Source organism: Neolamprologus multifasciatus, chromosome 2 (genome assembly GCF_963576455.1).
Source record: "Neolamprologus multifasciatus chromosome 2, fNeoMul1.2, whole genome shotgun sequence".
In the NCBI taxonomy this organism is placed as follows: Eukaryota; Metazoa; Chordata; class Actinopteri; order Cichliformes; family Cichlidae; genus Neolamprologus; species Neolamprologus multifasciatus.
The window spans coordinates 35459321-35484800 of NC_140440.1; the positions used below are offsets into that span (position 1 = coordinate 35459321).

Below are 25480 nucleotides of genomic sequence, written 5' to 3' on the forward strand. Positions count from 1 at the left end.
GGAGGAAAAAGCACGGCGGCGACGCAGAATGAGAAGAGTGAAAGTGGATCATTGAATGAAACTGATGAACCTGAACTGGTTTGTAAAAATGCTGCAGCTTCACTGGTGTGGAACTGGTTTAGCTTTCGTCCGTCAGCTACACAACAAAGCACTATTTTTGGTAGCGCATGCTAGCGGGCCGTCGTTATTACCGTGTTGTTTGGAAAATACGACACTTAAAATCAATCCTTTGATTTTTCTGAAAGTCGACAGAGCCCCTTATAATCCCGTGTGCCTTATGTATGAACTCTGACAGATTTTCAAGCGCCGTGTACATAAAATCGTCTCGAGGTCAGTAAACACAACCAGACGTTTCAGTACGACTTTGCTAAACTACGAAGCCGCACCGCTTGATGGATTGTTGGAGCATTACGGCTATCGTAGGCGGAGCCTCGCGGAGTGATACGTACTGTGCTTCAACATAATATTACCGTATTGTGTGTGTATAACCTCTTTTTAAGTTTTGTGGATATTATACATGGTTATGCTGAGGATATGTCGGCCAGTTTCCACTGGAAATGCCTTTTGGTTAAACTGTCAGACAGGAATTTGCATTTGCACTGTTACATTTTTTATATAACTTTAATGCACATAAAAAACAGCTGCTTTCACTGATAAAGTTGTGGAGTTGTAAAGTATTTTGTCTAGTGTCAATTATATCGTCAGTTATATCGTTATCGCAAATTTTCAAATTTATATTGTGATAAATATTTTTGGTCATATGGCCCTGCTCTATTACAATGTATCTATTTTTTAAATCAAGTTCAGTAACTTATCTGCTCTTGAATAAAACCATTACTCTGGAATTAACTGCAGAGAAAATAATGGACACAATACATCTTCATTTCTAATCCCACACTAGAATCTTGTTTTTGAAGTTTAAGCTCTCACGAGGCCATTTTCAGAACCAGAAATTGGACAGTTACCCACACCAGAAATGTCTTGGTTTAAATGTGCAGGGTGGGAAGAGAATTTATGAGTAAAGGCGGTGAGTGTTCGAGCTTTGTATACTAATAATGTCTTTCCAGGGTCATCGCCCCCGTCTATACTCCTACTTGAGTCTGTGGGCTGATGAATGGCGTATTTAAGTTTCAACATCTGGCCAGGGCGTGTAGCGATGTCGGTGAGAATCACTCCCCAGAGGGAGAAGAAAATAAATGCCAGGAGGGTGGGAGGAGACGGACAGCAGGGCTGCAGAGTAAACCGAGGAAATGAAACAGACTCAGAGCCTCAGAACGGAATACAAAAGAAATATCACAAATGACTCTGGGCTGCTCGTCCAACAAGAATGAATTAACAACATGCACCATTAATGGTACAGTGAGCCAGGAAAGCACAGGACCATTAGGATGCACAGTGAAAGGCAGTGGCTCATTAAAACACCATTGAACTGCCCTGGAATAGAAACAAGGTAGTACGTCTACATCGTGAGTTTCTGGGGAGAAGAAGCCAGTTTCTGCTGATTATTTTAAAGTTGAGCCAGGTCAAAAAAACAACACAAAAACAAAGCATTGAAGTAACCAAGCTGGATCCAAGCAGTTACAACAATAACTGCTCATTAAACTCACACATAATTTACCTTAAAATCTATGAAATGTGATTCATAATCCCATGTTTTGAGTAAAACATAGCCTGTTTTAGTACACTGATCAGCTTTGAGATTTTAGACTAATGTTATACAAATTAAGGAATTTAGGAAATTAGATTAGATAAGACTATTTATTTCACAAATGCCCTATTTTTTTATTTGACACTGTTGAAAACAGTGTCTTACAGCTAATTGCAGCAGTTGTATCTTACATCTGGTTGTATCACACTTCATAAGTCATTGGGAGCTTTGGAAATTGAACCTATGAGCTTTCATGTACAAGACAGCGCACTGAGCTGTAATGATTTTCTTCCTAACACGTTTGCATAACTCTCTCGTAGCCTTTAATCTAACAAATATCAGCTAATAAACCAATTGGTGGGTATGAATAATGCAGAGCATAAGGAAACGTGCATCAGCGCACCACTGCGAGGATGGGCATTAACGTGGGGATGACCTAAGCAGTGGAGTTAAACTCGAGCAGAGAAAATACAGAGACCATGTAGATTATTGGGCATTCATCCATCTGAACGAGGCAAAGGGCAAGACGGTGGCACATTCCATTAACACAGTCCCAACCTCAGAAATAAATCAGCTTCTCTGACTAATCCACTGCATTACTAAACCCCAACTGTCAACAAAGCGTCTTTCAGCTCCACTGATTTGCATCGGACGTTTAAAGTGGCTGAGCACACTCGCCTATCAGAACAATCAGGTGAGAAACAACTTTTAATGCTGAACATCACACACATAAAAAAAGCCAGAAGAGGAAATGCTGCATAAAGATCTGTGTGTTTCTGTCTTGTTGAGATGCAGCAGATTCATGCACTTTGTATGGTCAAAGAAACAAAAATATACACAAAGATAAACAGAAAAACACCTTCCCCGTACACTGCTTCCGTTTTGCACGTTTGTGAGCTCACAGTTGGATGCATCTGACAGACCCAACGCTCTAAAAAAGAAAACATGTTCATGATACCCAGCTGTGGTGAAAAGCAAGGGGAAACCCAGAGCAGTTGCACCACTAGAAGCAAAACCAAGACTTCTTATTATTTTTGTCTATTTCAAAAGAACCCAGCTAAGGTGGAAGGCCTCCTGGATGGCACAGACTGCAGATATTACAGACATCACTCTTAACACCTTGGTGTCATCTAGGGCTGCTCGATATAACGATATATATCGGATGATTCATTTTACGCTATAGTTTGTTTCGTGGTGTCGCAAAATAAACTGTTTACAGCAATATTTGTTCATGTTTTGATGTCACTGTAGCAGTTATATTAATTTATTAAAGTTCTCTCTTTCTCTTATATTTAATATAACCACATTACGGATGGACAAGCGCCTGTTTTATGCGTTGTCGTTAGCAACAACGACGGTAAAACCATCGCATGTCCCCCTTGTTTATTTTCCACATAAACCTTTCACAATAAAGCTCAAGATCCTGTTGAGACTTTTCAAAATAAACTGAATCACGTGACAGAGCAGATTATTTACAGATGAGAAGTAAAAAAGACGCCAGGTGCTAAAAAATAAACCTTCGACTCAAACGTTAGAACAGGTTTTTCCCCGCAGCACGCCGTGTAATCAATACTCACAAAGAAAACGGCGCCGTTACAACTTATGTCTAAAAATGTGTCGTTTCATGCATCGGTTAAAAAACTCGACTCCAGCTACATGACGCACAGCTGGAAACACTTCACCAAGTCGAGCTGCCCGAGATTCACAGAATTTACAGAAAATGTTACATTTTTGTGATTTATATCGTTATCGGACGATAGATGTCTTATATCGGGATATGAGATTTTGGTCATGTCGCACAGCCCTAGTGTCATCCCCAGAAGGCTTGATGGAGGTAACTGAGGAGAGGCAGGCTTGGGCAGCTCCATTCAGATTGCCAGCAGTGTACACACTGTGTAGGTTGTCAGTTCATCACAGGACACCAAATGGTCTATTAACTTTTTTTTTGGGTTTCATTTTGTTTAAACAAAATTCCAAGTTGGCGTCACAGTTTGGAAACAGGTCACAGCTACAAGGTCCTGTGTGTAAATTGCATGTTCTCCCTATGAGCTTTACTCCAGCTTCACCCACACTTCAAAGGTATTCATGAGGTCAGGTTAATTGGTGATTCTGAACTAGCCATTAGTGTTGATCCTGAGGCCGACTGGCAACCTGTCCAGGATGTACCAAAACGATTGCCCTATAACAGCTGTGATGGGCTCGAGCTCCACTGAAACCACAAATTCACATTTCAGAAACCTGGAACACAAACGCAACGTTGCTCGATAACTAAACGATTCTCTGTCTTTGATAACCTTTTTTTTTTTTTGCTGGAATTTTTTTAACGATGGCATTGCATTGTTTGACATTCTCTTGCCACAAGAATAAACTATTTTAAATGTATATAATAATAAAAACCATTTGTAATAATGCCGTGATATACAGTGAAGCTGCCAGAATGTTAAAGAAACACTGAGACATACTGCCGCCACTAGTTTTAATAGTTCTTTAAAATCAATACACAAAATGCTTTAGCACTATAGTCAACACTATATTGATGACACAATAGTGAAGCAGCCCACATGCATAACAAGTGCCAGGGTAGAAAAGGTATGAAAGTTTTATAAGAATGGCTGAAGAGTCCAGGCTCCATTACCAAGAGGCAACATAAGCATCGGTATACTAATGCAGCCCACAAAGTGACTTTGTGGTAATATTTTGAATCATGCTTCATTGCATTTACTGCAAAGCTGGCAGAGTGTGGGTCAGAGTGATGTGACAGTCACAGGCTACAAGTCTCATTTCTGCAAACAGGATCCCAAATTAACCTTTAGTCACCTGAAAGGGCGGCGATCAGTCACAAGACCTCACTTAGCACTAAAAAGGGTTTGTGCATAGATCAGACACTACAATAAAATGAGATGTTGCTCTATTCATATCCCGTCTTGTGTGTCCATCAGAACACACTCTGGCTCTGGACTCGCTGGACACGAGCTCCAAGCTTCCTAAAAAGGCAGCTGACTGGAGATATAAATGACCTCAGCAGATGCATAAACAAGGTGTTTGACTGATACGGCTTAGCAAAGAATGGCAAGCAGCTGTGGTATCCTCAAGAGACCGTTAACGAAGCTTTTCACTTCCTGTGTATTTATAGCAAAGACAAAGAGCAGTTAAAACCACGAGCACGTCATACAAAGTGGGAAAAACAAATTATCGTTTTATGTACAACCGTTTCCTGACAGAAAATTAATAACGATGTTGTTAAGATATTAACAACAAAATATTATTAGTCTGTCGCATATGCAATACACAGTAGTTCATATTTGAAGCGAGCTGCAGCAGCAATCAGAAACAAATTGTCACGTAATCTCCGAGACAAGTTTCCCAAACTTTAATGAAAAGTTTTGTTTTGAACGCCTGAGGTCCAGTTTCCTTCTGTCAGTTTTCGGTGTTGTGTGCACAAATGAGTTGATCACCACGAATACTCTCGAGGTGTTTTAAGTCCTGTTCTTGATCAGGAGTGACAGACGTCATCCGAGTAAAACCAGAGGCAATTAAAAGCCATTAAGACAGCCGCCCGGCCTGACGCAGCTCCAGCAACTCCAGGCGGGACGGGAGGAAGTCTGGCAGAAAATTGATTACGGTGAATATGGAGGGCACAGTGACACCGTTACCCAAGGGGGCTTCCACCAACCGGAGATTGTACGTGATGCTGTTATGTACGCCCGTTTCCATGGAGACCTGTCAAATTAAGACAGAAGATCTCCGCTGGGTAATCTCTCAGCTTGGTTGTGCACAGTCAGTGTGATGTGTGCTCGATGGGACCTTCCTGTACATCCTGAAGCTGACAAAGCTTCAGTATACAGACCTCGTGGTTGTGCACTACACTTACATTTCCTACAGATTTGGGGGTGTAGTAGCAAGATGCACGACACTTCAACAACATCGCTCAGAAAAAAAGATTTAAAAGACTTTTTGTTATCCAAACTCGACAAAAATAAGACAAGTTTAAACTGCCGATGCAGTTTAAAGACGTAATTTGGCTATAGTGATTATAGCATCCTCCTAAAAAATGACATCTAGGATATTCAGCTTTTTGCATCTTTAAGTAAATGTCAGAGACACCAATCAGGGTTAATATCGTGATAAGTACGTAGAAAGAATTATGTTCTTATGGCTGGGAGTTTCGTAAAGGTCAACGTATTCCCTGATGCTGTGATGACATTTTAAAAAGATGCCAGCACCAGAATATCTCAGTGCATCTATAAACATCGCCCATTTCTGCATGCAAAATAAACACTAATAATAAGTTGGCATATGGAGCTCAAACTGTGGCAAAAAATGGATCAGCTTATTAATGTTTAGGGAGGGAAATACATTTACGCGCTTGCCCATATTTGCGGTGCTTCAAACAGTCTCAAGTTTGCATTCAAATTGAGGAATACAAGCTCCCTGTAATAATGTCATGACTATTCATTAAATCAGTAGCAAAAAAAATCCTCCTCAGACCCCCTCTGTCATTCTCCGAGCCTCCAGGGATTCACTGAAGGTTAATTTATTTAAATCTCCCATCCACTCATCTCTATTCCATTAAACTCACTAAGAATCTTTGGTTTGCAGTCTAATCCGCTTCCTACTGTCAGAGGCCTCTGCCCTTTCTGCAATGCAGTCAGCGCATGCGGTTGTTTGTGTGTGCACTCGTGCATGCGTGTGTTAACTAGACAACACAGCAGCTGATAAGGTCACGTTAGCTCATACACACACGCTCATGCATGTGAACGTCCTTTGAGGCCGCTGCATAACGTTGGTCAGATAAATCTAAAAGGCGATGAAGTTAAAATGTAGGTTTCTCCCGAGAGACCCGTTCTTTTCTACTGTCCTCGAGGCCACAAAATGTCTGAGCCCTCACCATCTGTTCGCTCCTTTCAAAGACGGGATACTTTAATGCATGTGGGGTATGGCCACATCAAGCCATCAACAATTCGGCTCCACTACTAAGAATATCTTGGCTATGTAGGCAATTGCTGTATCATTATTACGGCATGGCACGCATTATGACTGGCGCTCGTATGCTAATGACTTTGGAAACACTCACGCTTTCCTTAAACAGCCGTCAACGCTATTAGCAGTCTGTCAGAAAACCATCCAGCCTATGGTGACGTGTTTGTGTTGCAGAGAGCTGACTAATGAGACGCTCGCTGGCTCCGACATACTTCAACAATGGCACACGTTGCTTTAAAGGTGACCGTTTTCAGCCAGTCTACTTGGCTCAACCCGCTGTATGACCATTCTGTGCCGAGGTCACATCAGGAGATTTGGTTTATTTCTGAGATCTAAATATTCTTAGTGATCTTAACTTGTGCAAGATGAAGAAGTCTGCCAGATCGCTCTCATTAGCAATGCGCACTTTGGTTGGTGTCTGCCACCATGTACAGAGAAGATGAATGCTCCCTAATAGCAAGGACTGACTCATTCCTGCGAAGAATATCCCGTCCGTTCTGAAATCGTAGCTGCTCTATAATTTGCTTCAGACCCGAGTATATATTATACTTGCAAGGGAAAGGATAGAAACAGAGGACAGAGGAGATTTATGATGAGCAGCTGCCAGCGCTGACAAAAGCTTTTAAAAGCCCCAAGATGTGTCCTGCTCTCTAGCTTTGTGCCTTTGATTGCACAAGTCCAAATTTTCTCCTTCAGTAGCCTTTGTCCATGTAAAACTATATCACTTTTCATATTGGAGGAACTGACCATTATCTAGCCTTATTAATAATTAAAGGCTAAGGAGAAAAGAGAATAAATTAGGCACAGGAAATGGAGACTAGGAAGAGATACCAGAGAAAGGTCAGAGTTTATTTTAAAATGAAAATCTAAGTAGTTCTGTCATTAAATTCCTACATTGTTGATGTTATTGTTTGTCACAAAGCCCCTGAAGAACCAAAGTAAGGCCAGAGATCGTCTCTCAGACAAAACTCTTTAAAGTTTAGAGACAAACTAGTACTGCTTCTACATCTCTCATTTGAATCATGCCTCAATTTTCTGTACTTGCCTTAAGTAAAAGAGTCACTGGAGTATTTACTGCAATCATTTTCAAAGTTTTCAGTTTCATTGAATACTGATGTAACCCAAGGCCATCGTGATGGCTTCCATATAGACAGTATTTCTTACAAAGCGGTTATAATTTGTTTCTTGATTAAATGCACTTGGAGAATAGAGCTGATGTCTGTAATAATCCATAAAGATAATGAATGGTGACAAGTTACTGTTTAAAAAAGGCAATATGTTCAAAATACAATGGAAGTTGGGGCCCTGCAGCCAGTAGTACATGAAAATGAGAATCATTAGCCTAAATCAACTTACAACCGTCCTAAAAAATTAGTTTTCTTGACTCAGCCGGCGTCACAACTTTAGAAACCATGTGAAGCATATTTTTGAAAAGCACACCCACACCTCATCAGTGCTCTTCAGAACATCCCAGAGGCAGTACTTGGTTTCAAGAAGAGTAGATAAGAAGTCTTATTCCCTTGTGTGTCAATTAATAGTTGTAAAAAGTGCTGCACACTTGTTTGTATTGTTTGTCTCGTGCGTGCAGCTTCTGCTCTCTTCCCTCTGAAATGACAAAATGAGTGCAACTGAATCGGTGTCCAACTGCATCAGACCCCCTGAGTGACAATTCAAGTGAGATCTGTCTAGCTCCAGAACAGCCCGTTTTCAAAAGACAATTCTTTGCCTTTGATGCTATTTTGGGCTGTAGCCACCGTGCAGGTCTGAAGAGGAGAATTACCAGATGGCTACTTGTCATTCTCTAGGAGTCGGAGCTTTAAATGCTGGTCCAGCTTGCTCTCATCCTCAGAGCAGGGACTAATGCTGATCACGATCCAGTAGGACACATTCTGCCTTCTTATAACCGCTGATTAGAAGCAATAGTAATTTTTCCTTTCAGCTGTTACAACTACCACCAAAAGACAGCAGTCAGAGTCCTTGTTCAAAAACAGCTGGGAATTTCTTATTGCAGATCTACTGATGGTATGACATGCTGATAAATGATTTCACTTGCCACACCTCCTATGTAAAGATAATCCAGCAGTAACGATCTGAAAAGCATCTAGTGCAGGTAAATCTAAACCATAACCTCAATATCACGTTAACGTAATCTGAATTTAAACTATGGTTTACAAGAACTCAAGTTTTATTTTTGTAGCTCTGGGAAACTGTTTCATTTAATATGAATACAGATAAAAATAGTTGTTCTGATCTATGACGGTAGCGACATTACTAAAAATAGGTTTGAAGGTGTCAGAAAAAAAGAAAAGTCAAAGTCATCTGACGATATGTAGAAATGAAAAAAAAGTTGTTTAAAAAAATCTCATTGTGTCTTTTTTCCATTTACAAATGACTTCTTGGGAACACTGTGTGAATGTCAGTCCCATTACGCCCATTTTTATGGTTGTGGTGTGTTGAACCTCCCTGTCATACCAGGCCCTGCCTTTGTGTCCCTTCAGTACAGTATGAAACATTTTTGGGCTTCTAATGTGGTTCAACGACCTTTTGTACAAACTAATTTGCTGAAAACCGTTAGCAACACTGTTGCATTTTGAAAGAGAGAGGGAGGGAGGGAGAGAGGGAGGGAGGGAGGGAGGGAGGGGGAGATTCCTAATTTCTTTAGATTTTGCTAAAAAAGGGAAAAAGCTCTAGTGAAACAACACCAACAGCTGGCAGTGTGTTTGGGATCATTGTCATGCAAAAATGAAACCAGTTTAATGTTTTTTAGATGGTATTGCATGGTCATCAAAATCTGATGTACTTTTCTGTGTTCATAATCCCCAACACCAGTGGGTGAAATGCAGCTCCGAACCACTGCAGGTCCTCTATGTTTTACAGATAGCTGTGGATGCTTACCGTCTACTTCTCCCTTGAACTTCTCCGTCCATTTTAACAGCGATATGCTAAGAATATAACAGAAGTGTTTGGATTCATCACTCTATAAGACCTGTTTCCACCGATTTCAGTCCAAATGTGTAACTTGACTTCTGCCCGGTTCTTTTTGTTGCATCCTTCTTGACAGCCACATTTCCACTGAGGCTAGGGCTGCTCAATTAATCTAATTTTAATCTCGATTACGATCTGGGCTTTCAACGATCATTAAAAATGACCGAGCCAATTATTAGCCCCTCCCTCGTGCTTTACTCTCGCGCTGCTCCGTGTGGCAAATCGAGCGCACCTCTCTGCGTTTCGAACACGTGTCACAACAATTAAGAGCAGCGGTCCACAACCTTTTTTGCACCACGGACCGGTTTATGCTTTAAGGTGTCGCGGATAAATACAACAAAATAAAACTAGTACCGGTACCGAAAAAAAGAAGATTTATTCATAACACACGTGAAAAGACCCAGGAAAACAGAGTAAACGATAAAAACAAAATAACACTGAAAACCGATAAAAACCCTGAAAACTATACATCTCACACCTGAGCCTCAACTCTCGCGGCCCGGTACCAAACGACTCACGGACCGGTACCGGTCCGAGGCCCGGGGGTTGGGGACGCTGATTAAGAGGATCCGAGGGAAGCTCGGAAAGCTAAGCAGAAGTTATTTGGAGAGGAGAGTGATGCTGTTGGTTGAAAAGAGGTAAAAAAAACTTGAGTGGTGTGGAAACATTATGGGTTCATGAGTCAGACGTGGATCAAGTAGACACAGTGTGTAAACTTTGCTACAGTGTCGTAGCTGCACCACAGAGCAACACTGCAAAGTTCACTAAACATAGATGTTTACATTTTTCATTTATTGCAAACATTTGCACTGTTATCAGTATTTGCACTATTTTATATTATTTTTGACAATCTTTAAAGTCATTATTCAACACATTGTTATTGTTAAATAAATATCGTCAAATAATCGAGATCTCAATTTCAGTGACAATAATCGTGATGATCATCATCATCGAGCAGCCCGAGCTGAGGCCATTTCTGATGAGGCTTCAGGGAACTGTGGATGTGTCAACTGACAGACGCATCTGTTCATTCCTGCATCAGGTCTTTGCTGGATTTTTTCCCCCTATTTCTTAAGGATTTGATTTTCAGATACTTTCATCTGCAGTAGAGAAATCTCTTTTTTTAAAGGTCGGCCACGTCTATGCTCAACTTGTCCAGTTTCTGATGATTTTTTAAGGACACACTACACACCAATGCCAGATAAGCCATTTTTCTGGCTAGTAACTCTTTGGGAATCACCTTGTTGGTGCAAATATATCGTTATATAGTCATTAAACTGTTTATCTGACAGTTTCCATTGACTGAATGGGAACAAATTATCAGTTTTTTACTGGTAGAAAAAAAATTCTTCAGAAAAATGGTCTCAAAATGAGTGAGAAAAAAAAAAAAAAAAAAAAAAGGTGTGTTTTGTTTGCCAACAATATTACAGATTCAAAGTCAACACCAAGATTCACAGCAGAGCAAATACATAAATAAATAAAATGCTAGGATACTGCACATTTAAGTCATCCACACAGTTTCTGTGCTGTTTTATCCTGACTCAGTACGTTCTAACATTTGGAGCTGTGAATGCAAAAAAAAACAGCATTTAGTCACACATGAGAGTGCTAATGGACCCTGTGGCAGGAAATGTCAGCACTCATTGTCTGAAGTCTCTTGTTGTTTTGTCACTGGCAAATGGGAGAGAAGGTGTTTGTGGAAAAGAGGGTTTTAGCGTGCCAGAAGGAATTATTCAGTGGAGCAAGAGAAACCTTCTGAAATGACCAGGGAACGAGTCAGGGAGAGTCTCCTCCAAACGCTGCCACGCTGATGTTTGAGGCACAAATAAAGAAAACAGCTGAAGTAGGGCACAAGAGCGCAAAACATCTTTGTTTTAATTTGGGGAGGCTGGGAGCCGTCGGGGTCACAATGGGTTGCACTCAGTCAAGTAAACACCCACTTAGGAACTCTGTGAGTTATTTGATTTATTCAAATGCCTTGGGTTTCCACTGATGCATGCTAAAGATAAGCTCTGACTCATTTAAAAAGAGAGAAACACTGTGACAGAGGCCAAAGTGAATCATCTTTTTAATGTGACCCCTGGTGCAAACTTCACTAACAAAATATGCCACGGCAGGAAGAATAGGAAGCATAAAGTTTGGTTGGAGAGGGCAAGAGTACACCATTAGCTCGTGTTTTTCAGAAAGGATGTATACACCCTTTCATTAAAATGCTGTAAATAAGATAGATGATGGAATAAAGTCAAGTTTACAGTAGTCACAGGTTTAATGTTGACGGCACTGCTAAAAGTTAGCTGATGAAGATACTTTGCTGGCATCTGTCTTTACAAGAGGGGGGTAAACGTGTCACTTTGGCCAGCTGGAGCTGAGTGTAACAGTGGATGGCAGGCAAACTATTTGTATTAAGCAAGCCAGTTTGACAGAATAATCAGAAAGTGAATGTGAAGCAAAATCCACAATAATCCATAATGTTGGTATTTTAGCTACTAAACAATTTCTCAGGTTACTGGTCAGTTTTTGAATGTAGGGATTTGTCATACACAACTTGAGATATGCTTATTCCTTAGGACTCCCCATAAATTATATTATTATCATGAACTTGATCACCATAAGCCTTATAGTAATCAAGTTTAAATAGTGACACAACAGTCTACAGATCTCTAGGCTACAGAAGAAACTGTGTTGCTACCCACTGATGTTTGATCGGAGCTTTACTTTGTCAAATGTTTCTACTCATTGCTCATCTCCCTCACCAACGAGTGCCTGGCATCTTTGCGCACAAGCCAAAACTTCTTTAAGAAATATTCCTCAAGTAGTTGTTGTAAAAACTGCCTGTAAATAAACTACGCTATCTGTTCATTTTCTCCCCAAGAGTATCAGCTCACCTTCCTTTCATGCACTTTGCAAATATAAAAACTTCACAACAAGTAAATCCTGTATTATATGTAATTTAAGTTTACAAATGGAGAAAAAAAATGAGAAAAAACTATTCAGAGCATCAGCTTCAAAAAGTCTGCTTCATAAACTGTTCATTGCCAAAAACATCTATACATGATTCAGTTACAGTGAGCTGTCTGCCACACTTCATATGTTGAGTCAGTCGCTCTGATTTTTCTAACAGCACTTATGGGAAACGTGTAAACAATGCAGCTGAGGTCCATGCTCCTTCACACTCACCAGTCGCTTTATGAGCTGCAACTGAGGAATCGAGAGGAATCAAAGGCTCTGCTTTGTTTGGACTTTTTCATCATTTTGTTTTTAAAACTGTCAAAACAAATGTTGTAAATCTGGATAATTTAAACATGATTGTTCACCAGCTTAAACACCATGTACTTTAATTTCTAATGCAAAATAAATAAATAAGATTTCATTGAAAATTTCAAATGAAAAACAAATACACTGTAGTTAGGCCCAGACTACGGGTGTGTTTTTTTGCTCTAAAGCTTGGCTTACCAGGATAATCGCCTACGCCTGCCGGCTTTCAGCCTCCACCATAAACTGCCAGCGGCATCACAGTCCTTGCAGCAGCAGATGTGCATGCCTCGGAGACCTGCACAGCAGCTACAGGGCGAGCAATGGCGAACCAAAGCCAACAATCAACTGACACCTTGTTCATGGACAACCAAAAGCAGACCAGGTGACAAGGCAGCTGCAAGCCAATCAATCAATCAGCTTTATTCGCCACATGCAGGTTGCCCTGCAGTGGAATGGACCCGCCCCCCGACCTTACACACACACACACACACACATCACAGACATCACATGGAGATACAGGCCGGAGATCGGTAACATTACAGAAAACCACTGAAATGTCCACGACAATGGGAAAGTACAAAGTGCACCATTAACAGTCAGTCTACAGGTTAATTACAGTAACTTTTACTTCTCATAGATGCCTTTGAACAACAGGATCTTTCGTCCCCTGATGCTAACTCAAGCTAAACTGTGAGTAGACGACAGTTTAGATTCATTAGTTTTATTGCACTAAATTTCACAAGTGTACCAAATAAGGTAGGTGGGAGTCTCTGCTCCTTCCATGGCTCATCTCTGATTTCTCTTCTCATTCTGAGCGAGTGCAGGAGTTGATTCATAAAAATGTTTCCCAGCAGCCTTTAGAGCCTGGATAGCCTTCTGCTGACCTCTGTGAAGTCAGCTGGACATTCCCAGCTGTTTGCACATTCAAACCATCTCTCAGGGACCAGCTTGCTTTCGATAATTTGACGGATAAACTGAGTGACAATATTGCAAATATCCTCCCTGTATTTTTCCTTTTTCGCAATGGCTGAGCCTCCCTAATGAATAAAACAGATATGGGACAGGAAATGACCTTTGCAGACAGTAAAAGGGATAGCCATAGAGGAGATTAGGCAAAGGCAATTAGGGGTTTATAGATCACATTTATGCAACTATAGATGAGGCAACTAAGCCTAACAGAGCCTGTCGACCACTATAATGAATAAAGATTCCCACTTCCATCTAAAACACACAGTGCATCCATTAACAAACCTAATACACTGAACATATGCCTTAGATTATGTGACAGTTAAAGTTCCATAAAATAAAGCAGAACCCCCCCCCCAAAACTGGGAGACTTGATTTTAGCGTTCATGCATATGCTATTTTGACACGTACCAACATCTGGCAAAAGCAGATCAAGGCGCCTTGCCACCCCTCAAAACTGCTCTGGAGCAGCCTGCAGAAAAGCCCAAGGCACTGACCTCTTCACCACATTCCCAGATCCCAATCTGATTAAGCATCCACGGGTTGCGCCGGAACAAGCCTGATCCACTGGGACCTCGCCCAGGAAGGATCCTCTGGGTGCCTGAGCTGCTTCAGTGGCACAAAGCGGACTGAACGAATATTTAGCAGGTGGGTTTAAATTTGCGTATAATACCTGTGTTTTCATCAGAGATAAACTTGCCGGGCTCGTGTGCTGTGCAGAATGCATTATCACTGAAATAGAAGAGGAGACGTCTGATTTTAACTGGAGTGATTCAGTGATTTCAGGCTTTCAATCAATTGCAATCTCCTTCTCAATCAATAGAGCACTTGTGTAAGTGAAGGAGCAGTTGCACGGTTCTGTCTGCACCCAGTACTGTTTTATTTTCTTTCCATCTCTGATGCTTTTCTGTGTAATTCATGAATGATACATATTTGACACCAAGATGAACCCAAGTAGCTTTCCTCTCAATACATTCAATATGGCATTGATGTAAAATCAATGTGTTATCATTCAATCATATTAATAGGGCTGGGTTGTAGATCTACTTCCTGTTTCTTTTTCTGCTTTTTGTGAAAATTCAAAGTCGCACGAACAACAATGTCTATCTTGGGATAAATATTTATCTGCCGTGATGAGGAAGGTACTTTTCATCAAAATAATAGCCATACCCTTAGACTATTACACTTAACTAAATCAGAATCTTTATACGCGGCACTGCATGCATGGGATTTTAAGTAAATGGGTTCGGTAGGTTTGTTTAGTTGATAAACGGGGCTGTTGAGAAGGATGTCAAACAAGAGATTACTGAGGGGAAATTAGCATTGCTTGTTTTTAATGTGGAACATTAAATTACCTCGGGCATGCAAACAGGTGCAGTCTGAACTTATTGGGAAGGCGGCTCGAGATTTTAAAACTTGAATAGTAAATGGATTTTAGGGGATAGACGAGATAATCTACTTATGCACCAATGATTTGTGGAAGAATTACAGACAGATTAGCAAAGACTTTTCATTATATAGAACCTGTCTTAGTGAAACCCCAACATGGACAGACCTCTAAATACCTCGAAGCTTCCTAATATCAACACCGTCCCAGAGCTATTTCTGGATTCTGATGGACTAGAGCTGAACTCTAATCCTGTCTGCATGAGACCCAGTTCCATAGCATTGGTCTGAATTCCTCCGAGGTCCACGCTAAGCATTAATAAATGCTGCCACTGAGAGACTTTAACAAATATAATGATTTCAATGATATGTTATCATCTTCCGTCTGGCACCTCGCGCTTCTCAAAGGTGATTTTCAGCTGCGTTTTGTTGCCTGCTTTACATCTGTGAAAGGCAATTATCCCCAAGTCAGTGTTGAATTTGGCAACTACTCAAGATAACTTAAAAGTAGCGCATATGGTTTTATCAGGTCACTCCAGAATACACTGATGGCATCTGGAGTTTGTAGATGCACGATGAAGCCATCGATCTTCAACAGTGACTGACCAGCAACCGCGTGAGACGCACAGCTTCTTTATTCCTGTCCTCCAGGTTCCCAATGAAGTTTTTTCCCTGTCCTGTCGGAGTCATGTATAATAGTGAAACTGACTCCCATCCAGCGGGAATCCCACAGGAATCCCATAATGCACAGGATCTCCCCCCAAAAGTGTCAGCTTTTAATCTCCATACTGTTCTGTTTACCTTTAAGCAGCTCCTGGGGATTAAGTTCTCTGCTAGATCCACATTAATGAGAATGTGTGACATGTCACTCATACAGAGAAGCCCACTTCACCAGCGCCCACCACCTTGTTCTCATGAATCCCCAATTCTAAATTAATTTGCAGTTAGAAAGGCATTTTCTCGAGTGCTGCTGAGGAGGCGTCTCTATCAGCCTGTTCTTTTGGTGGTGGTGTTAGCTAATGAGGGCCTGGTCAGGAAGCCAAAGCTGACAGCTCGGCTCTTTAAAAGCCTTTGTCAAAATATTGCTTCAGGGGAGACTTGAGCAGCTAGTTGCCCACAGGAACACTTGCACCATGGGCATAGCTCTTATTTCCTCACAGCTCTGTTTACCTGCAGGCTACATGTCCACCTCCTGTGCATCACAGGGCGTACTCAGTCCAACATTTGTCAATAACAGGAAATGAATACAGATTAAATGTGGAAATATCCAGGGACACGGAGACCAGCACTAAGTTAAATCTAACTAATGAATGAAATAAAATTAAATACATTTAAAAAATGCTTTCCAATTCAGATTTTCAGTTTGTTTATCTTGTGCGCCTGCACGGCGACGCATGTATCCGAGTCGTGGTGACACACATAATTAGTGTGTCACCTAATTATGACCATGAATAAACAAACAGAAATGAAAATGACGTCAAGTTTGGAAACAAATTTGCTCTCACAACATACGCAAAACCACTGCTCTACAGATCAACGTTATGTGCCAAGTAATGCAGGAAAAATAAGAAAGCAGAAGACCTCTTGCTTGGCAATTCACATACCTGTTGAGTAGTCATCTTTGAGCCACTTATGAATACAGATAAACAAAGCAAATAAACGGCTAAATCACAGCCTAACCAGCTGATGGTTTTGCGATTACATTTCAGCAAATCCAGTATATAAAGTTTTGTTCTTTGGCTACAGATTCTTGTAATTTATATGCACACATTCGTTTCTACAGAGTTCAGAAATCACACTACAAAAGGGTAGGGCTGCCACAAACAATTATTTTGATAGTCGACTAGTCACCGATTATTTTTGTGATTAGTCGACTAATCAGATCATTATCCATTGGACGTAAAACGTACAGCTTATTGCACCAGCAGCATCTGCTCTTATATAACTATCATTAGCTTACAGCTTTAAGTGTTTAAGGTATGTGCTAACTAAAAATAAAGACAAGATGATAGTTTATTACATTTTAATGAAATTTGCAGATTGTTTCGGTGAAGTTTAATAAACTTCTTGCTATCTAAAATATAACAGGACACCGGAGTAAATTCTCCAGCATCTCACACTTCTGATAATCAGCTGTCTGCTTGATATTTATTCAGCTGTGTAAAAACTATAACTTTAATCTCAGCCAAACCGATTTACTCAGGAACAAATAAAATACTGAAAAAAAGCCAAACAATAACATTTTAAGTTATCTAAGTGACTTATATATCATGTTTAACCTGAGTAGCGAAAGACGGCGGTGGGTTTGTAAACGATTTGCCGGGAGTCCGGTGTTCTCACGGCTCTAGTTAGCCTAGCCCCCGGCTAGCTATCGAGCTAGTGGCTAACAGACGTCTCCGAAAACGTCGGAGCGCTTTTGAAAATATGTGGTGTCTTGATAAACTGAGCAGATATTTGAGGTTTACACAGTTACATTCTCGCCTGAAAATATGTTAAACGTTTATTTTGTGACCCAGAAAGAATAATAAGAGTAATATTAAAACTAACTAGCTGCCGCCATTGTTGGAAACTGAGCTGGGCTGCGCTATGAATTCTGGGACACAGCTGCTTCTTCTTCTTCGGGGTTTAACGGCAGCTGGCATCCTTGTACATGCAGTGCTGCCATCTTCTGTTTCAGTCCGTTATTACACTCTTAAATCCTACTACTTATTCCTGCGTCTTTGGGATCTTACAAAGCTTCAAACGACGCGTCGACTGTTAAATCAGTCGACGACGATTTTGATAGTCGATGTAATTGTGGCAGCCCCACAAAAGGGTAGCCTTTAAAGACAATGCTCAGTAATATTTTATATAGCTTTTACTGTGAACAAAAACTAAGATCAAAATCCATAAATATTTCTTTCTTAACTGATCGACTATAGCTATCTTCAGTAACCAGACCTATTTGTGTTCACAACAACACATAAATGAGCAACACTAGTGCACTGCTAACACACCAATCTCATATACATGACTTACTTAAAATGCATATTAACCCATAGCTGAAAATAGTCCAAGAAATGCATTACTTCTGAATGATACTTGCTTCTCCCACCTTTGCTTTGTTAGACTTTTAATTTATTGACAGTTAGAAATGCTGATACCGATCCATTCATCACTCCTTGTGTGGTGCTAATGAAAAGAATCAGGGTAAAGTAAGTAGCAGTTAAAGAAAAAAGAAACTAACTGAAAAAAACAGAACAGTTGGGATAAAGTTATCAAAGTTTGCACCTAAATTGAAACTAAATAATAGCACTATACTATAGTACAGTAAATAAATAAATACTTTGACTTTCTACAAGTATTTATTTCCTTCTTCAGTTGCAGATAAATATTTCAGAATCACTGCATTACCATCAAGATGTGGACAACATCTTGTCATATGGTGAGTTACTCTGATTCTCTCCCCTGGGAGGAACCAACTGGCTTGAGGCTGAGTGCCACAGTGAAGTCACAAACCATAGCTTTTAACATGTGCAATAAACTATAAATAAACTTTAAGCACTCCACTCATGACCCATATAACATGTGGGTAAAACAAAGAACACTGATAAAGTCTGACACCAAAGATGAAGGATAAGTCTTGGCTGAAAATATCCCCGTCTGTGCCACGCTGCCACACTATCATTTGTCATTAGATGTCTGGACAGATACCAAGTCTCAATATCCTCGATGACACCACGGCCAAGCTCTGAATAAAGAAACATGGAGTAAGTTGAGCAAACAAGATGAATCCTTTCCATTAACAGAAGGACTGTGGGCACTCCTGCCATTCCACCATTAATTATCTGGTCTTATGGGAAGATTAGGGTAGAGAAACCAAGCCAGCAGCCAGACTCCACTGAGTGGGCCTCCCCTGTTTAATTACCAAAACGGCACAAACAAATGAAGCCCCATAGATCTTGCGAGAGGATAGCACTGGAGGCTATGATTTGGCTGAGCCTGGCTCCACTCCTGTGTTCTCTTTGTTCTCTTCTGTCTCTGTGCCGTCTATCCATCCATCACTCATCAGAGCATGCAGACTGCAGACTGTAGTTACACTGTTATTAATGGCTAAAAGGATGAAAGAGGAAGAAAGGAGAGAATACGGCGTGACAAGCTCAAGGTGGCAATGACAGACTATTTGAAACTATAAGAAAAATGTGCAAGTCGTTACCGAACTTCAGTTCCATCACGAAAATACTAAACAGTGCTCTTGCTCTTAGCAGACCCTCCTCACCCTTATACTTAAGAGCCCAAGAAATAATTAAACCTGTTCCTAGACTCTAAACTTTGATCATTAGAAATTTTCACTGAACTTTTCTCAGCCTGGGACTCGGTTTAATCCATGCCCGTGAAACTTGTGGTATATATTTTAAGCTTTCATCAAAAGAGAAAGAACTTTATACACCTTTTTATGATTGTAGTATCCGTTAAGGTTAGCTGAAACTCTGGTCAACATCCAGAACATAATTTTGTCTTCCTACTCTTGATAGACGCGTTACATGAACTGACCTTTTCTTCAAGTATGGAATAAAAATTCAGTTCATTGGACAAAAATGGCAACTTTTGCATTTTTTATTACTTCTTCGCATTTAATTAAGAATAGAATGTTACAGTAACAAATGGTGAATAGAATTATTTGCTACATCCTCACACAGTGACTTAATAGTCATTTTATTTCCATTCTGTAAATCTTCAATCTCTGAATGCAAACGCAAATAGGAGATTGACAAGCTGCGCTCTCGATTCCAACAGCACGCGTTTCGATACAGACGGAGCAAACACACCAACAAAGCGCCCGAGTATGTGTGCGCAGTCACGCATTCAGCTGTCCTCGCCATTCTTAGTGCTGACAACTTCATTCCAGCAGTGATTTGAAAGTGCAATTGTGTGTCGACTGGCAAGTAAAGATGAGCGCCGTGTCTCAAAGTTCCCGCAAACAATATTTTCTGTTTCTATGCAACAGAGTGTGACAAGCATGACAGTTCGCAGCAGTGAAATAACCACAAAATAATGTGAAATCCTGAGTGGGAATAGTAAAGGAGAGTCAACACATTGTAATGTCAAAGTTAACATGTCACTAACACAAAATATACTTTAGTACTAATGTACTTACAAAAGTCACTGCTCGTTTTTTTACTGTATCATCCTTCAGAGATTAGACTTCAGCACTTTCCCTTAATTAACTAGAACTGGACAAGTTTTCCTACACTGCAGAATTACTGTCATTATATTACAGTTTGAACAGTCCAATCAAGATTAGACTGAAGTGAGGGACTTGACAAGCTCTTCTGCATAATGTATGACTCCTGCATGTACAATTCAAGAATGTACTACGTGGGCGCTCTGGACAAAACTAGATACAGTACGAAATCAAAGCCAGAGACTTTTACTGTTTCATGCTTTTGCTTTTTAGGACTTTATGTTCTTTAAATCTGGGAAAATCCACCCATTAAGGTAGCACTTCTATAGATGGATGTGAATTATAAAAACGATAACCACAGGCACATTTTGAGAGTACACATCACAATCAACTCATACAGACGCACAAATCTTTCTGGGGGGACTCAATCCAAAGATAGATTGTTGGTTACTTTGACAATGTTTTCCATTATCATCTTCCTCAGTCTCACCAGTGATTGCTTGGAGCGACATAATCGCTCCCGACATCTCCCAGTGACACCTACTTGTGACTGATTCAAGTTCATCTGATGACATATCAAACTAAAATGCTCCATTGGACTTCAACAGGGAAATTTATCATCCTGCTGTCGGCAAATTCTTTCAGGCTTATACTCAAAACACATGCTGTTGATTTATTGGATGACACACAATACATCAAAATGCTTTAAAAAAAAAAAAAAAAAAGCAGCACTGATAAATTGCACAAACTCCTGCTAAATAATTAGAAGCAGAGTGATCCACTGCAGTGTACATAAGGAGTCGTTTCTACTTCAAGTAATTATGGGCTTGCACATAAGATTATAAATATTCTTAGCCTGCAGTTGTTTCTTGAAAAATGCAGTGAGCTCAGGAGAAAGCCATCTTTTCACTATAGCTCACAAGATATTCTTCCCCTTTTGATACCTTGGAGAACGGTTAACCTAATACCTAATATCCAGGAGGTTACAATAAGCCCAGAAAATGCTGCGGGACCCCTGGTTTGCCTGGTGATGGTGCTAAGCTGAGCTGCACTGAGCCTCAACGAGTTACCCCTGGAGCCCGGTCCAATTTTCTCTCGGTGCAGCTTCGGTCCACAGACCACACTAACAAGCTAAAGCTTCAACGCTCGTCAAGAAGGGAAGCATTTGGGTGCTCACTAGAGGCCAGAAGAAATACAGGCTATCGGCGCAACCCTCGAGATGGACACAATAATTAATCTTCATATCGATCCACCTCTTCGACTTCTGCTGGGACAGGCACAGAAAGCATGACTGAGAACCTGCTGTATGTTTTAGCTTTCTGAGAGGAAGGCAGGGAAAAGATCCTTCTTAGCTATTCCTCACACACAGTTTCAAACATATACACACACTTTATCATCAGCCGCCCTGGTGCATTAGATACATCTGACTTTGCCTTCAAGGAAAGCAAAACGAAAAAGGAGGAGAAGCTGATATTCGAAGAAATAAAGCACAACGAGGGGCAGGATAAAAGGAAAATACTACAAGAAGGACAATTTCAATCAAAGAAAACAGGACACAAAGAAGCCATGAATCATATTTTGGTCCATTTCAATAAGCTATATAAAAAGCTATAATATTTAACAGGATTTCTTTTGGAGGAGCTTCAGGAGCCACCCTGAAGCGAGCTTCAGATGGTCGTCCATTCACCACCTTCTTGTTCCTACCAAGCCTCCTCTGACAAACTGCCCACCAGCTTCTGACATATGAGCCATAAAGTCCAATGCCACCATAAACCTAGAGCCATGGTGATTTGTGAATTCAATTACCTCTGTCTGTAATGGCTGTATTCAGTGCCCTGCTGTTAAGTCAGCTGTTGTCAGCATATGTCCGAAAGGTCACAGCTTCCACCTCGAACACCACTAAGCATCTAGGAATGATTATGTTAATTCATTTTTGAATTTACATCAGCAAACGACGCTGTATGAGCTGTGCAAAGCCTAAAAGAGAAACAACAGAAAACAAAATTATTTAAAGATGTGCAGACATATCAAGCTACATTTCTTTAAAGCCAACATATTCCTGCTTTTGGATATTCCTTAAAAGTCTTTATCAACATTTTAATCAAATAAAAATCGTCCATCAAGCATCAATGAAGATACTGGTATCGACTTCTTTCATGTCTTAAGTGTTTGACTGAAACAGCAGTTTCATGGGTAATCCTGATGATTTATGACTTCACACAGAAGCTTTTCAGTCCTTGGACCTTTATCTAACAACTCTCAGCTCATATCAACACCAATATTGCTCTCAAGTCAAGCATTGATTGAAATTGGCAATTTTTCTCCCTTATTAAAAAACCTACATTCAAGAGGTAACAGAGGTGTGGTGTGGCACACAGCAAAGATCTAAGCTTACACTGAAAGCTGGCACTGAAAGTAGCTGCAGTTCTCTCCATCTCATCTGGACAGCCAAAACAAAACATACCTTGCTGCAGATGTAGCGTATTAATATAAACCATTTTGCTTGCTATGTGCTTCGGTTACATCCATTCGCTCATTTTTCTGGCATTCACTAAAACGCCTTTCACGAGAAGCGTGGAAACTCAAAGAACAGGTGCAGCGGCGATTCACATGGCTCAAGCTGAACTGCTGAGGCCCTTTTTCACATTATCACAAGAATGTTTGTTGACACTTTGCCAGTGTGTTAACGGCTGTAATCTGAGCCTCAACCACACTAGAGGTGCTTTCTTAAATCGGGCTAATGAACAGCAGCGATGTCGCTGTGTTTGTACAGAAAACAAGAATGATGTCGGAGTGAGAGATCAAATTTGGGACCTTTGTCCATACTCTGGATTTTGTTTCTTTAACTCTTAGAAATAACAAGAACTCTACCAAAGTAACGCTGACTCTTGACCTGAACGATATCCTGACCAACTCTGCTTACGTGGATCACATATGCAATGTCATGAGCGTCTATTTAACTTATTTAACCTGCAACATGTTGCATCAAATGATAAACTGTTGAGATTGTGGATATTTATTCCCCTAAAAACCAAAGTAAGAGGCCAGTAAAGGGTCTAATTGTGAACTTAATCCATCTATGTGCGTGTCCTGTATTTAACTCACACCGGTCATGTCGCTGGCGTTCTTAGGTTCAACCAAATGTTGACCTCAACTGGCATTCCAATGTTCCAAAATAGACGGAGCTATAATTTAAAGAACCCGACTGGAAACTAAACCACATTCCTGGGTATAAAAAAGAAAGACATATATTACACTGGTGTTGTATCATCCTGCCATAAATGCTGACCTTTCTTCAGGAAAAAAAGCTACAGAACTAATATTGGCCAGTAAGATGTGCTGAGTACAGAAATAAAACCTTGCATTTATCCAGCAGTGGGGGTCTGACTCGAGCCAGACTCAGTGCAGTAAACATGCAAGTACAGGGCTTCCTTTGAGCTCAAGCACCCAACTTTTCAGCTGGTCCAGTTCCATTTCAGATAGGGTTTCCCCCCCCCCGCCTCTCTTCTCTGGTGCTATGAAAAGGTTCTACACAGTGGGGACCTTTGAGTAAGTGTTTGTTGATTCAAAATGGAAAGAAACACCCCAAAGAAAAATTCACCACAGAAATGTCTCTTGCAAATGGAAAATTCCAGGGTTACCCCAAGTCCTTCAACTTGATTTCCACACAGGGTAAAGGCATCATGTAAACATGGCTCAGAATATGAAGTTAGCGAGTCTGACAAAGCCACTCTATCATTCCATAAAAACGCAGTTATTCCATGTAGAGCTTCACAAAGAAACAAAATGGCCCTAAAAGGCAGAATACAGAGAACCTCGGCTACCCTATTAATAATGCATTCTTGGATACATCCTGTCCATCCATTTTGGTACCATTTTGTTTTCAAGCTCCTTCCCCCCTTAAGCCAATCCTTCTTCCCAAAGTAAGAGCCATATAAATCCAAGCTCTCAGTCTCTATTACAGTAGAGTGATGGCTGCTTTCCAGACAAGCAATCTCTGGACACTCCTGTTCTTTGGTCCAAACTGCTGAACCATGGTCTAAGCTATGGGGAAATGTTAAACATATCGATGCTGTGAAGGACAGATTTTGGCCAAGAGGGTCAGCTCCTATACAACTGATTCACAGGACAGAAGCAACAGGGACATAAATACCATGCAACTTATTTTAATACATTATGTCTCCTCCCAAATTAATCCACAGTATATGCAACACATTATTCTTACACTTAAAGAAAAACAAATCCCAATAAAATGGAACTGTGATATAGAAGTTACATTTAGTGGCTTGATTTATCGTACAATTGTAAGGAAGATGATTTATTGTAATACCATCTCTGAAGCAGCAGTGGGCACAATTAACTTCCAGGATGTACAACATTTGTGTCCTACATCGCTCTGGTGATCCATCATGGTATACATTTTTCTACTTTAAAGTATTTGGGTTTTTTTGGCCCTGCTTGATACAAAAAAACTACCTTAAAAATAAATACTAAGGATTATTATCCAAGAAGTACCACATTACCAGGTAAGTGTAATATTTTACAACCATTTCAGTCAGAGTTGTCTTTTCTTATCTTCCATTACTATGAAATGATACAACCCAATAGAGCTATCATTATTTGTCTTGTACCCAAAACGATTTTCCTCATGGACATGTCATGCTAATGACAAGTTCCATGCTAATGACAAGTTCCATGCTAATGACAAGTTCCATGCTAACTTGTCATTAGCATTAGCTTGTCACCAACTTGTCATGGTGTAAATAAATCAGCTTGAAATCCAAGACTCACTAGGTGTCAAACTCTGGCGCACGGGCCAACTTTGGCCCGCAGCCTAATTACATTTGGCCCGTGAAGCCATACCAAATTACTATCAGAGCTGACCTACTGGTTTATACAGCTAATATATATATATATATATATATATATATATATATATATATATATATATATATATTGTTTAGTATTAAGCTTTGCTTGTTCCATATTCAGTTTTTCAACAAAACGTGTTTGAGTCCATAAGAAAAGATTCATTCTTATATCTGGAGGAATAAATATATTTCAATAAATATTAATGTTAGCCCGTGACTTTGTTC

General features: G+C 40.3%; 1 protein-coding gene across 8 annotated transcripts in view; it reads right to left on the reverse strand.

Moving 5' to 3' along the window:
- Positions 1-25480, reverse strand: part of enox2 (ecto-NOX disulfide-thiol exchanger 2) — a 209557-nt gene that overhangs the window by 116254 nt on the left and 67823 nt on the right. Inside the window, exon 1 of one of the 8 annotated variants that reach the window (XM_085130917.1) lies at positions 13067-25280. The exons of the other annotated variants lie outside the window; for them this stretch is intronic. The gene's annotated coding sequence lies outside the window, so the exon portion shown is untranslated. Of the gene's footprint in view, positions 1-13066; positions 25281-25480 lie in introns of those variants that run through there. 8 annotated transcript variants of the gene reach the window in all.